We start from the raw sequence: 26,563 nt of genomic DNA on the forward strand, positions 1-26,563 counted from the left end.
ATTATTTTTTTTATCCATAACAGTATCCATATATAAAAATATAGGAACTGATTCCCCAAAATGTTTCCTGCCTTAGCTTATACTGACTTTGGATTTTTGGGAAATCAACACAGCTGGAAATCAGGTCAATGGCTCCAATGCATAACCTCCTAAAACTAATATATCCCCCTAGAACAAACAGGCATTGGCTCAGGGTAGGATGAAGTGTTTTCTCTACTTGTCTCACAAGTCCTTATACTCCCAAATCCAAACTGAATAGGTTTTTTTACAGTTAAAAAATACATGACCCTACTGAGGTTTTATTGACCCAGTAGGCTCTAAAAAAATCCCTGATGCTTTCTTGGCACTCGCTATCACTTGTGACCTTTATTTTCTAAGAAGGATTATCATTACCGCCTTGCATTCTACAGTTCCCTACAGGATATCACCAGCCATATGTCAGCCTTGCTCAGGGGGTTCTCATACACAACTCAAACAATTTTGCACCTATTTCTAGTGTTCACTGAAAATTATACCCATTTCTTTCTGTATTAATTCCTTCAGTTTCAAGTGAATGTGGACTACTAACATGCAGTCAAAGACACAATAACTTATATAATATACAGAGAGCTGCTGGTATCAGTAATTTGAGAGCCCTTTATTTTCATTACATTGCACACATGAAGCCAGATTTGTGAATCAAGACAGTAGAAGATAATATTTTTAAAGACCTTTCTAGTCTTGCAACTAATTATTTGGTCATATACCATTTTGTGTGATGCTCCCATGATAACACACTTAACCACGAAGCTTTGATCCTTCCTTATACCCTCCACTTTGCTCATTAATTCAACTTCTCAGTCTATAATACTGTCTCATAAGCCATGACAGAGACTCATATTCTTTATATTTATTTCAGTAATCTTCACTCCCATCATGTGGAAAATTTTCACTCCTGAATCTCTAAGTTTTGGTATCCCATGATTTTGCAACACTGGAAATATGAAGTGCTGCGTGTCAAAAAAAATAGAAAGAAGAAATAAAAGAGATGTATTTATGAAAGAGAAAGAAGTTACTCATTCAAGTGGTTTAGATCTCAAATTTTTAAGACATCTATGTGCAGGCCAGTAAGAGAAACACAAGTCATAACATTATTTTTCTAATCAATTTTGCTACATTCCAAGATGGTGCCTGTTATCATATCTATGTTGAAACACATGGCTATATTTTCACTGGTTTGGTTTGTTTTTCTTGACTTGTGATGAGGGAGCTGTGAATTAAAGAAATGAGGTATTATTAAGAACTGTCAAAGTTCTAAACCTAGTACATTCAGTAGCTTTAGCAGTACTGATCATTTCCCTAAACAGTGCTATTTATTTCCTGGCAAATGGAAACCTGAAAGGAGTCTTCCATAATAACAGCGTCATGTCCTTCCACAGGGAATTTAGACTGTAGGAGATTCTAAGTACAATGTTTGACCAGCAACAAAATGACGTAGCTTCACGTGAAAACTACCTGGGATGGCAACAGGAAGAGTGAAGAGGAATGGTCATTTGAGTCCCAAAGATATTGTCACAATGCGGGCAGGGTAGTGCACAGTATAGTCCAGGCAATGCAGTCCACACCTTCAACCAGAAGTAGAGCTGGCCGCAAACATCATATGCCTTAGGGAACACACAATACCTACAGATCTACCCTGAATATTTTAGACACTGTGGGAAATGCAAAACGTGAATCTCGTGTATTTTAAGTGGAATTCTGCTCCAATTTTCACTTGTGAAAATGTCCTCTTGGACTACATTAAAAATACAATATAAAGAAAATAAGATGGATGTAAAATACAAATGCTTATAATATTTCCATTGCTGTAATTATTTTCTTCCCAAATAATTAATTTTAGTATTTACAGGACATCCTATAATCCAACATACGTTTACAAATTGAGAGGCATTTCTGTTGTCTTTTAAATACAACTATTATAGTTCGATTTTTAAATTAAAATTATAGGAAGTTAAAAATTCAAATGCCCTGGAACATTTCAGAATTCCCTGCTTTCACATTTCATTATAATTCAAATACAGTCCAAGTTTTCTAGAGATTTTTAAACCATATGGAGGGACATGGATTCAGGGGCAAATGATGTCTCTGAAAAGGAAGAAAACTCATGGGAAAAGTTTTAACCACAAATATAGGATGTTTTGAGGACCAGGATAAAGCTTTACTGCTCTCGAATGTTATTAGGTGAAAGTTCAAGAGAACATAATCCCACAATCATATCAGTGAAATGTGCCAGCAGAAGCAGTGAGCCAGCCCCTGAGAAGAAAGCAGATTCACCTTTCTGCAGATGAACAGTAAGAAGTGGGCATCATCATCCAGTGGCTGCATGAATTTATACTATCTTCCAAAATACCTTCACCTGCTATGGCAGGTCAGTGCCTTGAGGACTAATTGAGCACTTTCAGCCAGTTCTTCACATTCTGGAATAACAACTGGAATAACACTCCTCTTGAATGTCACATAAGGTGACACAAAAGTGTTTCAAACATTTTAAAATATATTTACTTTAGCTTTTTGTGTTTGACGTTTGGACTTCTGTACTTCTGCTATTTTTGCCCTCCCCCTTTGGTCCCACAGTAATTAGTTTCTTCTTGCTTCTAAGTATGAGAAGCTCAAGTGTAGCAGTAACCACTAATACTGAAGTTTTTAACATTTCTCACCTAAGAATAGAAGCTGTTACTAAAATAGCTGTTGCTTTGAAATTTAGTCAGTTAGAAAATCTTATACAGGAAGGACTATTTTCCAAGAATATATGGAAGAATAAGGATATATGAATTTATGGTTGCAAGGCTACCGTTTCAGATTTTTCAAGCATCAATCTTTAAGCATAGGTACATTCATGGCCAAGCTGAACCTTTGGAGCGCATTAAAGCCTAAATATTGACAACATTTTTCATACTTCTTATCAGAGGATTTTGAGGAATGTACAATCTGGATTACAAAGTCACAAAGCTGCAAAGTCACAAAGTCACAAAACTGCAAAGTACTGACCCATTATTTTCAATTGCTGTTTTGTACATGAAGCCTGCAGAACCTTCAAGCATTGTGTCTGCTTTTCTGACAGTGCATTGGTTCTCATTCTTTTCCTGGGGAAAAGGTCCAAGGAAATTTTGCAGATGCAGATAAACTGTGAGAGGACAAAGATTCAGTGGATCCAATTCATTACCCAACATAAGTATCAAATTTTGAAAATAAATGCTATTTATATGCCATCCTTTGATGGTTTATAATGGCCATTATTTGGAATGTTTGCTTTACCTTCCCTCAAAAAAGGTTAGTTGTCTAAGACTTTGAGATGAATTCTGGAATTTGACCCATAATAACACAATTACTAAGGCACTTCTATTTATCTCCTAAGTGATAGAAGGTATAGCACAACCTAAGGGCTTTCTGAGACATATTTTAAAAGATTTGTTCTGTTGTAAATAAATTGCAGATGGGCCAAGTTATTCAGAAAGCAGATTAGTTTTACATAAGCTCACTGCTGTTCAAAAGATAGGAAAATTTTCAAGTTTATCACCTTGCAATTCCTCAAGTTACACCAGCTGAAGAAGATAAAGTTGCTTTCTGCTAAGACTTTTATAAAGGAATTGTTGCTAAAGCACATATAATCTACCTGCTTTTTTTTTGCATTAAAATCTGTCATAAATTCAAATTTCTGCTTCCATCACAATAAAATATGTTTAAACAGAGACAGTATTTAAAGCCAAGCCACCCATCAAAAAATTGCCGTATCGTAACAAGTGCACTGTATTTTAAATGCTATAGGCTTGTACAATTTATGTTCAATTAGAAAGCAAGTTTTGCTGATCCTGGAGCACCTGCACACCTACCATATGAGATGGAAAGGGAAAATAAATAGATTACTGCTGTAATAAATCCCTGCATTATCATGGCAAGCTGCAGTGGGTTGACTCTGGCTGGATATCAGCTGTCCCTGAAGGGACAGGAGGGACTCCCCTCCTCAGCTGGACAGGCGGATCTGCTCCACTGCAGGCTGCAGGGAAATCTCTGCTCTGGTCCCTGGAGCACCTCCTCCTTCTCATTCTTCACTGACCTCAGTGTCTGATGAGCTCTTTCCTTCATATATTCTCTCTTGTCACTGCTGCTGCCTGTTGCGCAGGTGGATTTTTCAATCCTTTTTTTAAAACTGTTATCTCAGAGGAGTTACCACCATGGCTGAGGGCCCAGTGGTGAGTCCATCCTGGATCCCAATGGCATCAGCTCAATCAGACAGTGGGAGGCTCTGGCAGCTGCCCACAGAAACCACCCCTATAACCCTCCAGCTACCAAAACCTCGCAGTGCAACCCCAATACAAGTGCTAATTTTACTCAGAAGATAACAGTATGGGTAATTAGATAAAACGAACACCATATATGCCATTTGTGTTTCCTCACCATTATAAAAACCTATACATTTCAAGCAGAGATTTGTAGAATGTTAATTTTAATCCACAGACAAGTTCTCTTCTGAAGTGCAAAAAAGCAATCCCAGAATGTATTTAAAAAAATGTTTCTGTAAATATAAGCCTGAAAGTGATACTATCGATACCCGAACATATGATTTGAGTAATTTAATAGAGTGACCAAAAAACAAAACACCAAAACAGGAAAACCAAAACCAATGAACAATACCCACCAAAAACCAAAAATCTGAACTCTAAGACATACAAAAATAAATGAGCAGAATTTCACCCTGCAGGTGGTGTACTGATTTGAGACAGGAATTCTCACAGACAAGTGGCCATAATAGAACAAATATCTACAGTAACACATTAGTTTTAACTCTTTTACTCTTTTTTTCCTAAAGGGAAGAGAACAAAGGACTAAATATCAATTCAGACAAGTCCACTTCGAAGATGCTTTCACATTTATTTTGAAAATTTAGTTTCTTTTTTTTTTTTTTGCCTTTAAATAAATACCAACCAATGAAAATTAATTCTAATTTAGCTCGCCACCCTCATTACAAGTACTCCAATTGTATTGCACCAACACACCAAAAAGTTTCTTAAAACACCTCTCAGCAGTCTCCAAAACATGACGGTCATCACTGCCCAATAATTTCTAGTAGCATTATTAGAAAAAAAGAGTAACATTCTACCATAAGGCATATTAAAAACTGCCCTTCAGTAAAATGGTTTTCTAAACATATATATTTTCTATTTGAAAATACTAAAAAGAAAACAAATTTAGAAGAAAACCATATTCTTCTTTGATTTATAGTGGTTATCCTTCTTTGAGGGGAAAGAAAGATAATTGAAAAAAATCCTGATATTCTTTTAGTATCATTATTTCTAACTTTTTTTTAGGATTGGCTTTTTTAAGTTGAAAGCTTTTTTTAATATCTGGATGGTTATGGAACTCAAAACACAAAATAATTCTTTATAGCATACTTGCATGTAGGATAAAGTGTCAAAAAGTGCTTTTACAAGGAAAAAAGAAAAATCAAAACTGATTATTAACCTAGAAAAATTTCAAAATCTATTTAGCTATATGAAAAAGGAAAATGTAAAATTTCCATTCCAGTTCTGGTAGCCATCAGAATTCCCTTTTCACAATCATGACTGCACAAAAAAAGGCAACAAAACAAAAAATCAGGTTGAAAAATGTTCTGTACTCTAAATTTCTCTCATGATTTGGTATTCCTCTGTACAAATACAAAATACAGGACTGTGCTCACGTCAGCACACACTAATGTTCTAATAAAAAGTTCCATGCTTATTGCACTCCAAATCCCGGGGAATGCATGCAGACTTCTCTGACTGTTAATGATTAATGCTTAGCTCTACTTTATACATTAAGCACAAACAAACGACTACAAGACTGACACAGATGAGTCACAATAAATTCATTCCCTATAATTTGCATCTGCTATCAGTGGAGAACCTACAGTTTCAAACTTAAAAGTCATTTTGAGATCTGTTGTAAACACTGATAACCAATCAGCCATTTATACACTTTCTTTCTTGTAAAACCTTTTGTGAATATATGAAAAGTTATAAATGAACAGGCAAGAACAAAGTTTGGGAAGAAAGTAATAGCAGGCCTAAAAAGACACACAGGATTAATGAATAAAGAATGGAAGGAAAGTAATTTTCAGTTTACCTGTCCTCAGTAATACATGGCACTGTTAATTGTCCTTCATGTCAAAGTGATGTGTATTTATTTTCCCAACAGTTGTCTTAGGATATGATCATGTTAACAATCTCCATTGCACATTCCTTTTTTTTCTGGCAACCTATGCATGTTGAGGGGGAAAAAAAAGCATTTCATGTGGCGGTGTGTCCCATACTGACAGAGAATGAGATTATCATTTGCTTTAGAATGAACATAAAAATCTTATTAATAATTATGAAATAAAAACACTAATAAAGTGCAAACAGCTGAAATTTTTTAGGCAGACCACCTTAAACTTGCAATCTATAAACAAAGAAAATTAAAGAGAATTCATCTGGTTTTGACTTGGAGTTATATTCTGTTCTGCTTCTCTTAATCAACAATAATTTTAGTAATAATGTGGAACCTGTCCTTGGGACACCACAAAGTGGTTAGACTATGCTGCAGGCATTATCCCATTTACCAGACAAATATTTGCCAATTCACACCAGAACTCAAAGACAAAGAAAAATCATCCTTTTCTGAGCTGCATACATTGAGATACTGCTAGTTTTTCATTGTGGGTTGGGTTTTCCAATGTTTACAGCATTTTATAGCACTTGGCAGGAGCTCTACATTCAAGACCAAATACACAATGCTAGGGAGCACCTGAGAACTTGGAAATTCTTTGTGCACAAACTCTCTCTGACAGTAGAGCTACTTCCTGACAGGAATTAAATGTCGGGTATCATCACCATGACGCACATAAATCTTCCCTACAAGCAGCAGATGTGAACAGTATTTTTCTTTTTAACCCCTAGAACAAGCTTTTCACCATACTGATTCCACTGCAGTTTTATATATGTGTGACAGTCATTACTGGTTACTTAGATATTTTTTTAATCTGGAGCTACTTTATAGTAGTTATAGGAAGTGCTACTTTATAGTAGCACTTACTCTAACAAGGAAAACAAAATTCTAAGGCAGGTGTATATTCTGTTAATTTTGCACAGTGTAGCTATTCAAATACCTGGAAATGTAATTTCGCCTTTTAAGCAAAAAAACATCTGATAGTAAACAGAGTGGTCTCTAATTAATTAACAGATCATATTTGACAAGTTCATGACAAACATCAAATACTTCCACAGAAAATATGAAATCACTTGAATACCAGAAGGCTCATTTCTTCTGTGTTCAGAGGCAATGTGTGAGGGAAAACTCAGAGACAAAAACGCAGTAACATTCCTTTAGATATTGTAATATTTGCAGTTTCTCCTATGTACCATATCAGCTACATAGATAATACTTCTGAATTACTAAAATGGATGTATCTAGTTAATATGCAGTGTGGATTTAAAATAAATGTTTCGAACATTTCTATCTTGTTTTCTCCTAAGAGTAATTTTTCTATCCCAAAGACACATTATCACTTGCCTTTATTAGCTTATTGTGATCGAGTGGGTTTATTAATTAACTGTAAATTGTCTCTGCTGACTGCTTTCTATGTATATAAGATAAATTAGTTTTGGTACCTAGAAAAGCAAAATCATCATTTAGAATGTAGCTGGAGGGGTCTAGTAGTTTCTTATCATCAGAAAGAATTTCTATTTGGACACAGATGTTAAAAATACATTCTTTTTCATACTTATGGAACATAAAAATATAAATCGAAACACTGAATCCTATACAAAAAATATTATAATACAACATATAGGAAATAAAATACGAAAGTAAAAAAAAAGTCATTCCTTAAAGCAGAAAAAAAAATGCTTTATATATACACCTACACCACTGATATATTATTCATCTTCCATAATAAATGAGAATAATCAGGGGACAAAAATAGACAAGAGAGAAAAACCGATCAGACACATTCACAGTCACAGATTATACCACAGCTTAATTTACTATTATATAACGGAAAACTAAAAAAATCACAGCTGTTCTGAAACTTAATCGGCAGGATCATTTGAAAATTTCATTGTAGAAAGAGATTTTTGTCCTGTGCTGCATGAAGGTGAGAATTTGGCCTAATTGTACCATTAAAATTATGAGAACCACTCTGTCAAAAAACAGAAGGTACATATCATCTTAAAAATTATTATTACAAATTACTAGATTTTAAATTAACCTCAAATATTTTGCCTGCCATTAGTAGTTTATCCTTGCCAAGGATGACACAAACTACCTTTGGCAACAGTAGATGAAGGGGTCAGATGACATTCCAGTCTGCAAATTAGATCACATACTTTTCTTAATTGTGGCAGTGAAGATTATTCTGTAATTGCACATGTTACAACCACCTCATAGTAAACTGTTAAGTAATTCTTCACAAAAAAATTTCTTAATCTGTTTTGTGTTTTTTAGTACATCTCAGAATCAATTAGCACCAAATATTAATCCAGCTTTACCAGCAGTTATCTGAGGTGTTAAAACAAGCACAGAGAGCTCACATATGCCCCATGTATGCTGGTAACTACCATCAGTCAGTTCCTCTCTGAACTCAGAGTTCAGGGAAAGGGATGTCGGAACAGGAACTGGTGACAGTGACTCTGACTGCAGAGGTTCTGTTTCTAACTCATCCAAATGTTTCAAATGGATGACCCAGGGTGGAAATGGGCATTATGCTTAGAAAAGCACTGAGCAGAAGGATTTTATCTTTTGTCCCATGTTTTCCGCCTAAAAAATGACTATTGTAATGCATTGTATACTTTATATTTGTATGTGTAAACAATTGACAGAACTATTTATAAAAAGTATATAACAATGATAACAACCTCTACAGATGTTTTCATAACAAAAGTAATAACAGCACTAATCAATAATCCTAATTAAACAACTGTTGTAATTGCCACTGAGGAACTGCCTGGAGTTTAAATACAATTGCCTATTATGATTGAATACTGAACAACTTTCATTCTGTGTTTGGGAATCGCTGAAAATCTTTGAGGTTGGAAGGGATCTGTGAAGGGGATCTAATCCCAGGTTTCAAAGGAATGCAATGTTTTGAGGATGTGCTGAAATAAGCATCAGTTTGTTTCTCATCCTGCCTCTAACATCACACAATACTACTTCCTAATCATGTTCCTACCGTGCAATGGCCACTGAAGGAAAGACTGACCTTTTATCTACTAGTAGCACAGTGTTTTGTTGTTAAAACATTCTACTATAGTTCAGCAACCTGCTACTGCCTCAAAACTTGAAATTAATTTTTGACTCTTTAATTTCAAATTCTGAATTTGTTTTGCTTTCTTGTAGCTTGCCCATGTACATATTACTACATTCAATTTTCTCTTTTAAAAATACTCTTTCTCGGTCTGATGTGATTTCTCTGTTTCCACAGCAAAGATTACACGCTCATAAAAGGACAAATTCTCTCATCTCTCATCATATTGTATTTAAATAAAGCCTTACTTTCATCATTCTTCTTGTCCCTCACAGAAACAGCAAGGTCAATTTATTTCATATTGCAAATGTGAAAATTTGAAAAATTCATGTTATTACTGTTCCCTGATGAGTGATGGCTAAGACTAAATTATTTGGATTCTCCTTCCCATTGCATAATGCTATGAAAAAAAAAAAAAAAAAAAAAAAGAATTCCTCAGGCTCATCTAGATATCCAGAATTTCCTAAAGGATGTAAATTTTCAGTACCTCATTCAGGGCTATTTTCTTGTTTCATGATGGTTCCGGGCTGTAAAGAATCTCACTCCCAAACAGATTAAGTCAACATACCACATTGTAGAAGTCTGGGTAGGTTTATACTTGGGATTTTATGGAAATGACACAATTGTTCCTACTAAGACAATAGATCATACAATTTTTTGGCATGGTCTGAATGTGACATAAAACGTGCACATCTATTTCTCTTACTTATCACCTAGGGAAAATAAATTAAAATGTGTTTGATACTCTAATTCTAAGAAAGACTTCTGGGACACAGCAAAGTAAGTTGATTCAGAACTCAACCATAATGATTTAAAAAAAGGTTACTGTTTTCTTTCTTGAACAACATTCATGTATCACACACAAAAATTCCTTGCATGCATGAATCACCATAGAGCTTTTGGAGATATAGTTTCCAGCCATGTAAAATGAATTAAAGACATGTTGATAAACCATTTCTTTACCACTGCATAGGGGATAAGCCACACTTTAGGCACTTTTTATGAAGATATTTTCTTATTCTGTCATTGCTTTAAACTGCCTGATTTCTTTTCATAGGGTATTTCTCCATTCCCAATGATAATTTCATTTCCTTCCTCTATAAAAACTTCTGTATTTCTCCATTCCTAACAAACAAAAAGTGTGAGCAACAAAAAAAGAAAATAGTATTCACTGCCATGAACCACCTTTTTCAACCCATTCCCTAGTGTCTGGCTTTGAATGGAGTCAGTAACACCCATGCAGAATTAATACCACACAAAGCACATGGCAAGCAAATACCCATCTCACACAGGTATGGAAGATTAGATACGCTCTAAAACAGAGTGAAAATAGCTATACTTAATTAAGGGGATATTCAATCACAGCCCAGGATGCATTTGTGTCCAAAAGAAAACAGGAGGAGAGCCTCCCCCTCATCCTTGCAAAGGAAGCTGCACAGTTCAAAAAAACCGTGAAGGAGCACCACCAGCTGATTCAGAGTGCCCTCTCCCAGGCACAAAAGGTTTCCTGAGAGGAAAGTCTTCTCACGTCATGTTCAAATGTGTCCCTTCAACTCCTAAATGTAACAAGAACAGCTTGAGGTGCAAGCTAGGTTTGAGACAGACTGGGAAATGGGACAGTGCAGTGGAAGTTTTTACTGGTTGTACAGATTTCAAATGTCGTCTTATGTATACAGTTTGCATGAAATTTCAGTGTAAATACTACTGATATTTTAAGCCTCTGTGTAAACATTCCTAAATTTAACACTGCATTATATTGATTTAAGTAATTTTTAGCTGGTTTAAACTAAATCAAGATATGACACATTCTGGAACATGAATGTCTACACTGGGGCTTACACAGAAAGAACTGAAGCTATGAGTCATTACAGGGTTTCAGAACAAATTATATCTGGACTTAAGTCATCTTCATATACTCTGTGAAAGATGCTATTCAGTGAGAAAGTCAATTTAGAATTTCCTTCCCACAAAGAGGAGAACAAACTTCTGGACACAGGGAATAACCATGTCATAATTAGTATTTACATATGCGGATCCTGCAACTATTTTTCACACCATGATTGGCAAATTTCAATGATTCAATTTATCAAGACAGAACAGTATTTAGCTTTAATCAGAAAACTAAAGGTTGCAAAACAAGAAAATATTTATATTTACATTGAAAAGAAATCTTCATGTTTACTCATCAGCAATTGAAAAATATTTATCACAGAATTTATTTGTAAACTTTTAGAATTCACATACATCTAAAAACCTTATTTCATACCTAATTAAGGTCAAAAAAGGACTGAGTCTCATAAATATACGGATATACATAATTGCTATATAAATAAGCAACATCTTACAATTAGATTAGCCTGAGTTTATGGATTTAGTATTGTATTTTACAAATACCTTGGAAACAGAATTTGAGCCTCATAAAAGGATGATATTGTAAAAAGTATGTTATTATCCCTTCCTTACAGTGTGCTCAGAATTAAAGACAAGATGATACACAAACTGAAATTTACCAAAAGACAAGCTGATACACAAACTGAAATTTACTAATGTAAGACAGGTTCTTATCCCTGAGAAAGTCAAAATAAACTATGCCATCATTACTTAAATATGACTGAAATGAAAAATTAAACAGCAAGCAAACAGAAAAACACCTGAAAACCTATAACTTAAACTGCTACAGAAATATATATTTCTTATTGTCCCTTGTAGGTTTACAGATTAATTCTTGATATTTTCTAGGAAAATTAATCCATGTGTACTAGAAAGAGCATAGCTCAAGCAAATATCAGTCTATATCTCAATTTTCTCAAAAGCCTTTGATCCAAACAGAGGGTTGTAAATGGATAAAGCCAATATATCTTATCTTCTTTAGAATCCTTTCAAAGGCAGCATTATACTGAGAGTTGCCATGGGGTTCTGTTTATGTTCAGTATAATTTGATTTATTTCATTATATGCTGTTCAGAATGCTATATAAAGTCACTTCTTGCAAATACTGCCCTAGGTCATTTTACCCTCCAGAGATTAATTTCAATTAAAAGACATTTTTCACATCATAAAATAACAGCAAGCACTTTTGGTGAAAGACCAAATTTGGAGTCTTTTTAATAGTATTTATTTCTTTCAGCAATAAGGCATGCCTGTAGGTACATACTAAAGTAAATGGAAGACACAAGTTTGGCTTTTTTCCAGAGAACCCACTGATTTGCAGCTCCTTCCATCTCTGCCCAGATCCATCTATGAATAGAACCTCCCCTCTAAGTGTGTGAAAACACATCTATGCCCATATTTAATAAATTAAAAAGATAAAATAAAAGTTATCAGAACAATATTAAAAAAAAAAAAAATCACACAAACCATAGCATCTACTACAATAATTTCATAAGGGAGAGAGGAAAGTTTCTATTACTCCTTGTGCATGATTTTCCCTGTGTGTGAATTATTATTTCAACGGCTTCCAAATTATTAATCATAAGTTATGACCTATTATTATGGAACAGATGAACTGAGGTGAGCTGATTTTGGCTGGGATAGAGTTATTTCTTTCCATAGTACCCCTATGAGGTTGGATTTGGTTTTGTGCTGGAAGGTTTTGACAATACAGGGACTTTTTTTTACTGCTGAGCAGCGGTGGCAATATAGTCAAGGGCTTTTCTGCTCCTTACCCCACACCACCAGCGAGGAGCTGTACACTAGAAGCTGGGAGGGGACTCAGGACAGCTGTCCCCAGCTGACCAAAGGGACATTCCACACCATATGACATCATGCTCAGTATATTAGGGTGGAAGGAAGGGCTGGCTGGGGAACATGATCAGAGTGATGCCATTTGTCTTCCCCAGTAAGCTTTATGCATATAGAACCCTGGGAAGGGGTGAATGAATTCCTTGTCTTGGTTTACTTGCATGCATGATTTTTGCTTTATCTATCAAACTGCCTTTATGTCAACCCACAAGCACTGTAGCTGTTGGGATTCTCTGCCCACCCCAGTGCAGCACGCAGGGTGAGGGAGGCTGTGAGCAGTACTTGGCTGCTGGCTGGGGTTAAACCACACCATGAGGATTACACCTAACTGCCCTTGGAAAAATGAACCTGAGAAAAGATCAGCACACACTGCATCGATCCCTGCAGCAATCAGCAGAAAATGAACACATTGACCAATGAGTGGAATAATTGCTTTGTTGACAATCTCAGCGAAGTTCAACCTCTGCAACTAAGTAGATAGAGAGATAAAAAGAAAGACATGATAAAAATAATCTATCATCTCTGTTTGCTGCTTTATATGATCGTCTCCCATTAGTCACATACATGTCCAGATGGCCACAGATCAAGGATCATATGACACTTCTGATCACAGCAGTTTCTTTGCCCTCCTGTCCACAGATAATATGAAAATATTCCACTCATCAGAAACATATTTCTACTTTTTAAAATGTTAAAACACCTTATTGTAATAATTAATATTGTTGACCCCTCTTTACCTCTTAATTAAATTCAGGAGAAGTCAGCAAATCTACAGTGGACTTGTAGTCCCAATTTATACTTGCAAATATTGTAAGGTCCCATGAGTATTGCATTACCGCTGACACACCAGTTGCACATGACTTTTCTAAATGCATATATTGCATAAGAAGGAAAACAAAATAAAAAAAAAATCACTATCTGAGGTGGATGCAAAGATGCTAATCAAGAAATTACATACTCATTCAGAGACTAGATGGCAAAAGAGACAAAGATTACTTTTTTCCAGCTGAAGTAAACTTGAATAAACCTGAAAGTCAACCTTGTTAGGACATTAGAAATTTTATGAACTTTATTAAACCATAACAATTTTGAAAGATAATAAAAGTAGCCGATTGGTTTTTTTCAAATCCATAACAATCAATAATGCAGTGGCATGATCTTTAAATCACTGCACTACTGAAAAAACAAGTGTGGAGATGTGTTCACAACAGTGGAAAACAAAATAGTCACTTGGAGGGATAAAAAACTTAACTATACATTGTTTCTTTGAATAGAGTCCATTAATCAGGCAGAGGTATCAGAGATATTTTGCATTGAAGTGGCTAGGCTCTGCAGTCTAGATATCCAGCATTATCATAGGATGCCAAGAAATAAGATTATTCTATCCTCTTCATTCACACTTTTTAGGAATTTAAGTAGATCCACATGGAAAACCAAACCTTTATTTTGTGATAATTGCTTTAATTTCTGATTTGAATGAGCACAAGCCAAAGTATCAGGAAAATAAAGAGTAAAAGAGGGAAGGTCAAAGATTATTATACAATTTACTAGCACAGACATATCTATATGCACACACATATATGTGCACATATATACATTTATATATACATACATATAGACATATACACATATGTATATGTGTGTATAAATATATATATATATACACATACATACATACAAATATATGGTTCTAATTGATTATAGAGGAATAAATATTAAAGTTACTTGAAAGCAGAGGGAGAAATGATCCCAAGAACTGCAGATCTGGGAATTTTCAGAAAAAAAATCATGAGATAAAAGTAATCCAAGACACAGATGAATGTGAAATGTGATACAAATCAATGTAGTTTGACTGAAAGTACATTATCCATCAATATTTGAAAAACATTTTAAGCAAAAAATACCTGGGGTTTATTCATGCTTATAAGGTCTGATTTTTTTATCTGTGTTTATTCAAGCATCTGAAAATGGAGAAAATAAATTGGATGACAGTTATTGGTATATCCAAGGTCCTCCACTTAATGAGGTAAAAGGATTTACAGTAAATAGTACAATTTTATAAACTGTATATGGAAGAACTAAGGTGAATAGTTTAATGCTACTAGAAACTACTGGACAATGAAGAAAACATGACCATAATGAAACAGTTGGTCTTGTACCACTTTTAATGCAACTGTACAAAACCTAATCTGGACTTCAGTAGATCACAATGCATGTGCAAGAAATATTAATTGAAGCTCTAGAAAATAACAGGATCATCATCAAAAAGACAGAATCCAATCTTATAAGAGGAACTTGAAAATGCTTAGCTCATTCACTCTAGAAAAATGAAGGTTAAGAGAAGATACAATGCAGTCTATAAATGCATTGGCTTGTTAAAATTAGAAAGATGCAGAGAACTTTTAGTGTAAAGGGCAATGCCATAAAATCAAATGTGCATACCCTAATGCATTTCTTAATAAAACCAGAAGAGGACTTCTGAACATTAAGATGGTGCATTTTCTGTAATAGACTTACACTCTGAGACGTGGGGACAACTGTCCTTTCAAATTTACAGTCAACAAAATTCAGGGAATTTTGTTTTTTAAGACAGGCTGAATTGATTTTAAGAAAGGAAGTACATGATCTGGTGGTCTTGTAGAACAGAGAATCAGTCTCAGTAAGGTGTATTACAACAACAAAATCAGTTTTAATTGATTTAGGCTCTGGTCAGCTGTATTCTCACACAGAAATCATCTTGACCATATTCACATACTTATTCTCCATAAGTAATTTCCAAAACTGTGCATTTCTTCAGTTTGAAAATTAGTCAGTGAGACACTTAGCATATTCTATTATGATGCCCACGATTACCCTTAAAGTACTGTATTTGCTTTGGAAATCAAAAATCTTTATGACACTTACCTTTCAGAAGAAAAACAATGGTGGTACTTTAGGCATATATAAAAGGTCTCAAAACCAGCCAGAAATCCATGTAAAATTGAGTCCTACAATTATTCCTACTTGTATGGCTGTTTACTTCAGTAGCTCCTACCATTAATCATTCCTCATCACCCTGGCATTTCTGACGGATTTGTTATGGGTGGATACAATGATATGCATGCACATTGAGTAGGTGTTGCAATATTCCAGACATTTTCTTTTACTAATTACGCCACAAACAGTGAAAGTTGAACACCGAAACAAATTCTTGCTAGAATTTGTTTATTGAGGATTTTTTTTCCTTCTCTTTTTTCCTAAAAATGTTTCCAAATAGTGGTAAAGCAGCTGAACTATATGAGAAACTCTAATACAAAGTAAAAAAGACACCAAGATTAGCATTCTCCAGAACAACAAATGGGTTGAGGGGGGGAAATCAGACTGGAGTTAGAAACCTTTTTAGATCTGCAGTCAAAACTTGGTGAGCACTAGATATAGACAAGCCATGGTATCAACATTCAAAGACTTACTGATTTATCTCACTAAATATTTCCGCTCAGATGAAATTGTGAAGGCCATATTAACAACTTCTCAGAGACAACATACAGATACAAATAAAGGCCCTATTTCCCTTCCTCCCATGGAATTATTTTATATTCCATGTCAGGAATTCATCTTATTGATTTTGCAAAACTAAATACCTACTCCTGCCTGAATCCAACACCTAAAGGAAAAAATTTTTGATTTATATAATTGGGAAGAGAATATAAAAACTTTGTTTGGAGAAAAAAATACTCCAGGTTAAATGAAAACACATATACTAATCTGAATGAGAAATAACTCACTTTTAAACATTAATGAGATTTAACACCAAAGCATACCAACACTGTCAAACCCCTCTATTTCTTATGCCTTGATTTCTTCACCTATATAAGGCCTCTATCTTGGTTAAATACCACATTGAAAAGAGTGATCTGAAGTAGATTACTCAAAAATACAGTATATTCACTTTCTGAATATATTGATAGCCATGGGCAAAAAAAGAGGTGATGAAGTATCTTAAGACTTTTCATGTCATGGAAGACCAAAGGAAAATAAGGATGTGAGCTAGAATGATAGGATGGCAGAGTCTGTAGACCTCCAAGGCATGAAACAGGCTGAGGCTGAGGTGTCTAAAAGTCCTGCTGCGTCAAGGAGAGCTGAATTAAAGTTTTCTCACTGCCTCAACAAATACTGCAACAACAGTCACTGGAAACTCGCATTATAAGACCACCATCTCCAGTTATTTGACAATAAAAAGTCAACAGTAATAAGAAGAATCTCCTTTTGCCAGTACAGAAGTTAAAGATCAAAATAACCAGGATCAGATCTGTTGTTTATAATTTATAGTACTGTTTGGGGAAAACTAACACAATTTATAGATATAATTCTTGAAATTCCAATAACAAAATATAATTGCATATTTGTTTTTCCTCCTAAAGATGGCAGAACGAGGGAAAATAAAGGGTGTCAGCTTTTTTGCCATGTGATTTTTTCATCCATTTTTCTCTCAGTATGACTCACAGGTTGCAGGAAATTAGAGAGTATAGAGATCATCATAAAGAAAGAATATTTTGTAAACACATGTGTAACATGACAATGCCTGCAGCTTTGAGTCATATATGGCCTCTTTTGAAGGGTTGATAAGCACCTGCATTTCAAACTGATATTTTGTAATCACATGTGTAAGAGCTAAACCATGAATTAGTTCCATTTCCTTAGGACTGGTTAAAATATTCATTCCCAGTAGATGCTTCTACTTAGTTTCTGGAGGACATATTCATGACACAATATCAACATCAGATACCTTTCTCTGAAAACTCACAGACCTCTTCACTAGCAGAAATATGCTCACTCTTTTGATGAGCTTTTACTGTGTTAATTCTAAATCAGAAGTCCTCTCCTCTTGCTCTCAGAATTTCTGAAATGACTGTGTGCCTGCCCTTAAAAAGAATTCTCTACAGAGTGAAGCAAAATTCAAATGAATATTGTATTTTAAATTCACTCTCCTACTGAATCAGCTCAGAGATATAATAGGAACAATTTGGAATTAGTTTTTTGATATTGATGCCTGACACCTACAGTGGGACAGAGCATGGCAACTCTATATGGATTTAAATATCTAATTAATAGCAAGTTGTCATAGGAATATTGTTAAAAGTTAAAAAAATGATAGAAATACTATATCAAGAGGAAGCTTGAATTATGATCAACATAGTAAAGGAAGATAAATATTAAACTGATTAGTAGAGTCAACGGATTTCATAATTCTTACTCTAAAATATTCTCCTAAATTTGTAGATGAATCCAGCTCTAAAATCTAACTATGTCAGATTGTATATGCTGAGATTTCAACTCATGTATAGGTATCATACATTGCTATATGCTGATATGTAATGGACAAACAACTTTGAAACTTAAAAAACAGGTGGAGAACTTCTACAAGATTTGCAACATGAAGAAGGTTTGTGAAGTACAATTTTCTGATGACAAGAAAAATGTCATCAGAATGTACTAAACAGTAAGAGAAAAGTACTTAATGTAGTTTATTCTCCATTATTGCTCTTTAACATATTCCACTGAGGAAAAAAACAAACAACAGATAAACTTTTCCACATACTACTGAGAACACTCATCAGTGTTCAGCATTTTAAATTCTCAGCATCAATGCTGACAATATCACTGAGTCAAATATTATGGCTAGATATCGAAATGCAAAATAACTGCATGACTAAATAAATCTGTATTCATTAAGGCTAAATCAATGATAATCAAAGTTCTTGTTTGTGCAGAAAACAAACTGCTGCTAGAATTATGGGGAATTTTAGATCTTCACGAGTACTTCTGTTTTCATACAGCATTATGCGCTATCAATTCTGTTGCAGGACTTGTTTTGAGAGATCAGATATGATAAGTGGAACTGACTCAGACTGAGACATGAATCTGTGTCTGAAATGACAACCACACACTCTTGCTATATTTTCTTTGTGGGATTTTTTTTTTCTTAATATGAAGATAATGAGCAGAATTTAAAGTCTAATTACCTAAACTGGAATCATTGATTTCACATATCTAGAAATACTGCTACAAAATGACACAAAGACAAAAAGGCATAACAAGTGCATCTTCAGTGTCACACTGAAACATTTTGCCTAGATCTAACCTATTATCTATTTATTGCACATATCCTTATGTATCACAGAATGACTCACAGAGCTAAAATAATAATTTTAAAAATATCTGAATTTCATGCTGGATTGACAGCCTTGGAGAATTAAATTTTCTCCTCATCGGCAGTGCAGAAACAGTGTCAGTAGATATACTACTATCTCGTTCTCATCACCACCCACTTGGAAGAGACTATTGTTAAAGGCAAAAGATTTCTTAACTTTACATGACAATGCCTGCAGCTTTGAGTCATATATGGCCTCTTTTGAAGGGTTGATAAGCACCTGCATTTCAAACTGACTTTCAAAGAAATTAAGGGCACTTTGAATCTGTGGAATGTGGAAAGAAAAAATGTGCTGAAGTGATGTACCTCAGATTCTAGGTTCCTAAATCAGCAGTCATCTTGCAAATAAAAATAAATCCTATGTTTCTTAGATAAAATCACAAAACAAATTCAGTCAAGTAATTGCTGCAACTGTGCTAAAGTCAACACACCATTCAGTTAAACAAATGATCTGGTATCACTCTCTTAAAATTGTGGACAAAAATAATTTGAAGAAAAATATCTTTCCTTTATCTCAAGAACAGGAATTGCATTACTACTAAAATTTCGATAGAGAAAGTGCTGTTGTATTTATCTATTTTAAGATTAAACTTTTGTTGATTTAAGTATTTCAAAAGTATACACCTATATAGATGCAAAGACATATGGCATTACTGTTCTGTGAAAAGGTCTTACTAAGATGGCAATTGCTCCTGCAAATGTAAAATGATTTAATTATAATCCATATAACCTAAATTGAATAGTTTCTGTTTCAAAGACTCACTTGCATAGTGCTAAGAAGCTTGGTAATTTCAATTAGAAAAAAAATACAGCTGTCATGCTTTCCTTCTGAAACATGAATCTATCCTAATGAAGTTCATAGATTATTTTACTATAGGGCATTATTAATATAACACATCATACAAAAGAAAAGCTTAGAACAGTCTTAAAGATCTACTTACCTTTTAACATGTTTTTAGACATCCACTCAAAAGAAAAATGAATGGAAACATGATAATGCCATAGTTATAGTCAAAACAAAAGAACTTATGATAAAAAAAGAAACATGCAATAATTATTAAAAATCAAAAACTTTCAACAGATATATGAATGCCAACGATCCAGAAGAATGTTGCTTCAAAACAAAAATTAAATCTATAATGATTTTCTGGCAGGAGTTGACAATTTTATGATGACTGCTGTACATATACAGGAATCATTTAACATCAAAGCACTTTAGCAGCCTAAATTCATTGTGCATCATTTATATAAGACTTTCAGCTAGACTCTATGCCTCACAGAAAAAAACATTAAGTGTTCCTGTAAAAATTATGTCCGTATAAGCTTATGTTCACACACCTACAGAAATATGGTTTCACATGTACAAGTTTATGTTACACTGACAGAGAAGCTTGTGAGACCTTGGTCACCCTGGTGACTGAGTCCCTGAAGCACAAGTAAAAAAGACAAGAGAATGGAACATTATTAACACACCAAATAGTGCCATGTGTTTGTATTTAAAGTTGACTCAGAAAAACTTGAGTAAATATTATGTGTTCATACATAGCTTAGTGAGGTCAAAGATGCAACAATTCAACAGTGTCTGTTTGGCACCTCTACATTATAAATTGGAAGTACAAGATCATTCCTTTTAGATTCCAGATGCTGAAAACAGGTGACTGCTGTTTTGTGATAGCACTCAAAGGAGTGTCAATAGGAATGTACAGATTTCCAATGAGCAGCTTTCCACAATCATCTTCTGAGGTCTCTTCCCCAACTACATCAAACAAAGGCATAAGAAAGTAGTTGAGGTGCCTGAGAAAGGAATGGTGGAATGAATATTTGTTAGAATTGACAAGTATTCAGAATTGAATCTGGGATTCCTTTCAATGCATTAATGGTATAAAAGCCCTGAGAAACTATCAGGACACCCATCAGTGTCCTGCTTTCTTGGGTTCTGAAGAATATGCTGGAGAGACTATTATTAGCAAAACATTGCAAAGAAAGGTATAAATGAAAATGAGTACTTGAAAACCCATGAGACTCTGTTACTTTGTTATCCATACCTGAGAGAATTATGAGAGTTTTTGGCTTTGTTGCCTTTTTTTTTGGTTCTTGTGGTGGGAGGGGGGCTTTAAGGGTAATGGGACAAGGAAAGAATATTTGTTAGCAAGAGAAGGGCTGATTCTCCAGTGGAAAAAAAAATATTAGAGATATGACTAATTATGATTACAAAACCTGCTAGGCAAATGACACAGAAACAAGTCAACATGGTCACTTGAGTCAGAGATGCTTTAGGGCACAGGACTAAGAGAATATCCAGGCCCCAGTCCATGTTTACACTTGAGGGGAAGGAGCAAGACGAAAGGAAAGATAGGCACACATAGAAAAAAACAAACTTCATCTGAAACATGCTCTTAATCCTTACTGTCAATATTGTTGTAACATGGTCTATTGAATAACTAAAAACCACAGATGTCTGGGGTCAAAGTGTATGAGGCATCAGTCTATCACAGCCTCAATGTTTGATTCATAAATGATCTGCAGATGGAAGAGCACCATCTACTGAATCACATATGCCACTAGTAAATAGATTTTAGCTCTCTTTAAAGTTTTGTCATCCAATGGTTCTCAATTTTTTGCAAAAGCTACTAATACAGAATTTATTTTGTTGCAAAATGCACGTGAAATTTGATCTAGTTCAGGTCAGTCCACAGCATTTTCTTTATAGTTTTTCCACTTCCTGTTTGTGTTTCTCTTCTTCCTGCGTTCAGTTAAACATTTTATATGAATGAAAATTCAGATACAATGGATGCTGGTATAACTTTTATTTCATTTTACAAGTTGATATGACTTTATAAACGTCTCAGAAATATGCATCTGAGGTGGAAGTTTAGGGGGTAGGCTTGCCCAGCCACGTGTTTATGACAGAGCGGAAAAGCTCTAGACTTGCAAACAAGCTTCTCAATAGATTAAGAGGAAAGACAGGTGATACTCAGATACCTATAGCATATACTCCACTTTCAAACCATACTCCACTTTCACAATCAATCAGTTGAAACAGCTCTGAAAATGACGCATGAAACAAAGATTTATTTTTCCTTCCTTTCCTTTTTTTTTTTGGCAGGTACTCTCTGTATCCTTGGATCAGTTCCCTGTGAAACTGCCGACCAAGCACATTATTAATGCAATGTTTATGAGGAGGACATTTAGGGACTCATGGAGTCCAGGCAGCTGTTTCTTACAAACTTAAGGAAAAACGTTTCTGGATAGATTCCAAAAGCAGATCTTAAAGCATTTTTAATATTTTTTTTTCCCCTTGCAGTCACATTAGATCCAACACATTAGAAGGAAGAGTATTACACTGACATTCTGTGACAAGCAGGTCATGGCTAGATGAGAGACTTAAGAGTTTTGTATACTCCTACAAACTCAGTGGTTCATTTCCCAATCATGTCTCTTCTTCAGCCACTGCTTTCAGTTCCTGGCACTGGTTCAAAGTTGAAAGGGAAGAGTATGCTAACAGATATTGTAGAAACACTCAATGGATGAGATGTGTAGATTTGAAAATGAAAGACAAGGAAAAGATCAATCCATTTGGCAACCTTGTCACTGCATCTGCTATGGTACTCTGGAAATCAAGAAGGGAAACATTCAGAACAGAAGTTTCATCCTGGGCAGCTCAAATGCAAATTTCTGTTTATAAGTATATCAACTCTTTTCTACTATAACCTAAATTTGTGTCCATGTTACTTTTCTCTGACTGTTCAAGAATCTAAAATGTTTGTGGAATCCTGCCTCTAAAAATTAGATTAGCTCTTGGGGAAAAATAGTCACCTTTCCATTGGTTAAATGAGTTACAAAATGTACATCTACAAAAAAAAAAATGCACATAATCTTTCAACAAGCAGCATTACATATGTATCCAAATAAAACAACTATTATTAATTTAAAATGCAGTTAAGCAGAGTAATTGCTGAAAAGTCTCAGGAATGAGCACCTAGGGACTTAAGAGGAAATTTTAGGCCTCATTAGTTCAACAGTAACACTCCTATCGTCTTAATGGAATCAAGACCACTTCAGGTTTGAGCTGCAGATCAACTCTGAAATCAAAAAATAGATCTCTATTTCTCTCTGGAGGGGTTCATTTTTCTTTTACTCCATACTTGTTTTGACTTGGGCATAACATTGGCTAGGACTTTTAAGAAACCCATTTGTTTACAGGAAGGAGCTGTGACAACCTACTTAGCCCATAGTCAAGTGAGATGTGAAAGGTAAAGCTGCAGAGGTAAAATAGAGAGGAAAAGAGCTATGAGGCAGCTCAGGATTCAAGAGAAAAGAACACTGATGCAATAAAATGTATAAATACCTAAAGGGGGATTATAGAGCTAGAACATGGCAATACAGGAACATCACAGACCATCCTATTCCACAGAGCAGCAGCAGCTGACCCTGACCCACCCCTAATTGCCTCATCGAGGGTGATGAAGCATGTTAGTGATCAGCCTAAGCTTATTGCTAATTCTAGTTAATCCTTCATGTCTCAGTCAACAAATTACTGCTTTTTACCTTTAAATGAAGCATATCCTTTACGCCCTCTCTTTCTGTAGAGCAAAAGCCATCCAGACTGGTCTAGAGAGTGAGGCACTATCTTCAATGGACCTTTACCTGCTCTCTTGCCACAAATTATACCCATCTCTCCATGTCATGCCTCACATGGCAAACATTTTAATCAACCATAATTCCATCCCAATTTTTTTACAGTAACTACACTATATTTGATGAAAATTATAGCATAATTTTTGAAGAGTAATTAAGTTGTTGTAGAATAAATACCTCATGAAACTGATTTTCATTATTTGAGGCAAGACAAGATCAATGGTGCAACACTAAACATACAAGAAAAACAATGTAAAAATCTAAGGCATTTTTCTACTACTATGTTGTTTAGTTTCTTTTTGGCTTGAATTACTACAGGAAAACTTGGAAAAGGAACAATGATAGATATTTGCTTTTACTCTGAAACATAAATCTTAACAATATTTTTAAAGTGTGAGTCTCTGTATTTTTCATGTTGTTCTTTTTCACTGAAACTAACAAAAGACATTAGGAATACTCAAATATGAATCACTTATTTGGACAAAGCACATATTTAAATGATCAGTAATTCTCTTCTACTGTCAAAAGACAAAGGCTTACAGTTTTCTTTCATATAATACCTTTTAAACTGTGCGAATGTCATCATGCACTTTAAAGGGCAGCAGAGAAAGGGCTGGGGAGAAGCACATAATTCCAGTGCTATATCCCAGAACTGAAATGGATTGCTGCCAACTGTAAACGTGCTTAATTCATGTCTTGGTATAAGAGAAGATGAAGGCCAGTTGTTTGATACATTTACGGTACCATGCAAATGTTGGCAGCGTTTTATAGTGCTGTCATATTCAGAAAAGCGATACAGAAAATATGACACTTAATACAATTGCTCCATTCCTATCTACAGAGAAATATTTTAACCACTTTTAACACTAACTTTCTGATTCTCTGAACTTCGCATAGCAAATATCAGTACTGGAGAGTAAAGTTTGTTGTACTATGCTTCCTCTCCTGAAATCATCCACACTATTGTGAACTAAGTTGTGAAAATAGTTCTGTGAGCAGAATAGTGGGAAGGGGGCTGGCAGGGAGTAGTGAAAATTAAGAAAGCATGGTCTGATAACTCCAAGTGATGAAACATTAGTACTTCCACAACACATAGAACAGATATAAGAACTACACAATGATTCCTGAATTTGAACACTCATTTAAAATTTCCTTCAAAGTTTATGGAAATGTCTAGCAGTATTTTACAGAGATTCTAGCTAAGTATAAAAAATGTCTTTTTGTTTCTTTCCCCAACCTCTAATTGTAACCTAAATTAACAATACGTAGGAATCTTCACAGGAGTTTGACCAATTTTACAAATGACAGAAATACACACAAATAATCTGTGTAGCTCTTGGTTACCATTTAAGGCCAATACACAGAAAAACTGTGCTGGTTTTGACTGGGGCAGAGTTAATTTTCTTCCAATTGGTTGGTATGGGGACGTGTTTTGGATTTGTGCTGAGCAGAGGGTTGGTAATGCTGAGATGTTTTTGTTATTGCTGAGTGCCACTTGCACAGTTTCAAGGCCTTTTCTGCTTCTCCCCAGCAAGGAGGCTGGAGATGCTTAAAAAGTTGGGAGGGAACACAGCTGGGACAGCTGACTCCAAATGACCACAGGGATATTTCAGATCATTTGGTGTCATGCTCAGCATATAAATCTGGGGGAAAAAGAAAGTAGCCTGAGGACCTTTGTAGTGATAGTGTTTGTTTTCCTGAGTAACCATCGCATGTGATGGGGCACTGCCTTTTATGGGTATGGCTGAACACCTGCCCACAGGAACAGTGAATTAATTCCTTGTTTTGCTTTGCTTGGAGGACAGCTTCTGCTTTACCTATTAAATTGTCTTTATCTCAACCCACAAGTTTATTCTATTTGCTCTTCTAAATCTCTCCCACATCTCCTTGTGTAGGGCTTAGTTGCCAGCTGGAGCTAAACCACAACCCAAACAAGCAGAAAACCACAAACAACAACAAAAGAAAACCCAACCAAGAAAAAGCAAACAAGCACAAATGAATTGTCATTGCTTGATGTTAATGACCACTGAGCACAACTACTCACTTCTAAATGAATCTGCTATTTATGGAATGCATGTTTTTTGTGCTGGAGCTTTCAGGTTTTATTAATATAACAACAGAAAAATTGCAGCATCCCTGATTAAATGATGTAATGTCTCAGAAATCCCAAGTAAAATATGAATTATAAGCTACTTAGTACCTTCACAGACCAACACACTTTGGGATGATTTAAAAATTCCCTACAGAAATCTTTAATGAAATCAGTGTTTCTTTTTTTCAGCCTATAGAAATAATTTGTTATTAATAATTCGGAAACCACAAATCTACTTCCTTTCTGCTAGGATAAATTTCCTCAAATTCTGCTCTAGGAACAATAATTATATTACTCTATCTATAGATAATGCATATCCCAGACTGTACTCTAATGGACAGCCTTTCTTTAATGAGGAAAAAAAAAATATTGCATCAGTCAAATAAAGAGGTAGCCTCTAACTTGCCCCTCTCATGTAATACTGGACAAAAAATGCTACATAAGAAAAACCCTATGCTCCACAAGATTTATTTGGTTTTTTTCCTCAAGTGATTTAGAGGTAAATACTGTATAGAAAGGACATTGCATCATCAAAAAAATCTTACTCTTGACATTAATTTAGATTATGAAAATTCAATAAAATAATTTGGACTTTCTGGCAGATT

At 34.8% G+C, this 26,563-nt stretch overlaps 1 protein-coding gene across 4 annotated transcripts in view; it reads right to left on the bottom strand.

Annotated features, from left to right (window-relative positions):
• LRRC4C (leucine rich repeat containing 4C) overlaps nt 1-26,563 on the bottom strand; it is a 483,012-nt gene that overhangs the window by 198,807 nt on the left and 257,642 nt on the right. For 3 of the 4 annotated variants that reach the window (XM_054275201.1, XM_054275194.1, XM_054275199.1), the window contains exon 3: nt 6,142-6,274. The exons of the other annotated variant lie outside the window; for it this stretch is intronic. The gene's annotated coding sequence lies outside the window, so the exon portion shown is untranslated. The remainder of the gene's footprint in view (nt 1-6,141; nt 6,275-26,563) is intronic. 4 annotated transcript variants of the gene reach the window in all.

Source organism: Melozone crissalis, unplaced genomic scaffold, assembly GCF_028551555.1.
Source record: "Melozone crissalis strain CALT ecotype California unplaced genomic scaffold, PUWL_Pcris_2 ptg000018l_1, whole genome shotgun sequence".
Lineage (NCBI taxonomy): Eukaryota > Metazoa > Chordata > Aves > Passeriformes > Passerellidae > Melozone > Melozone crissalis.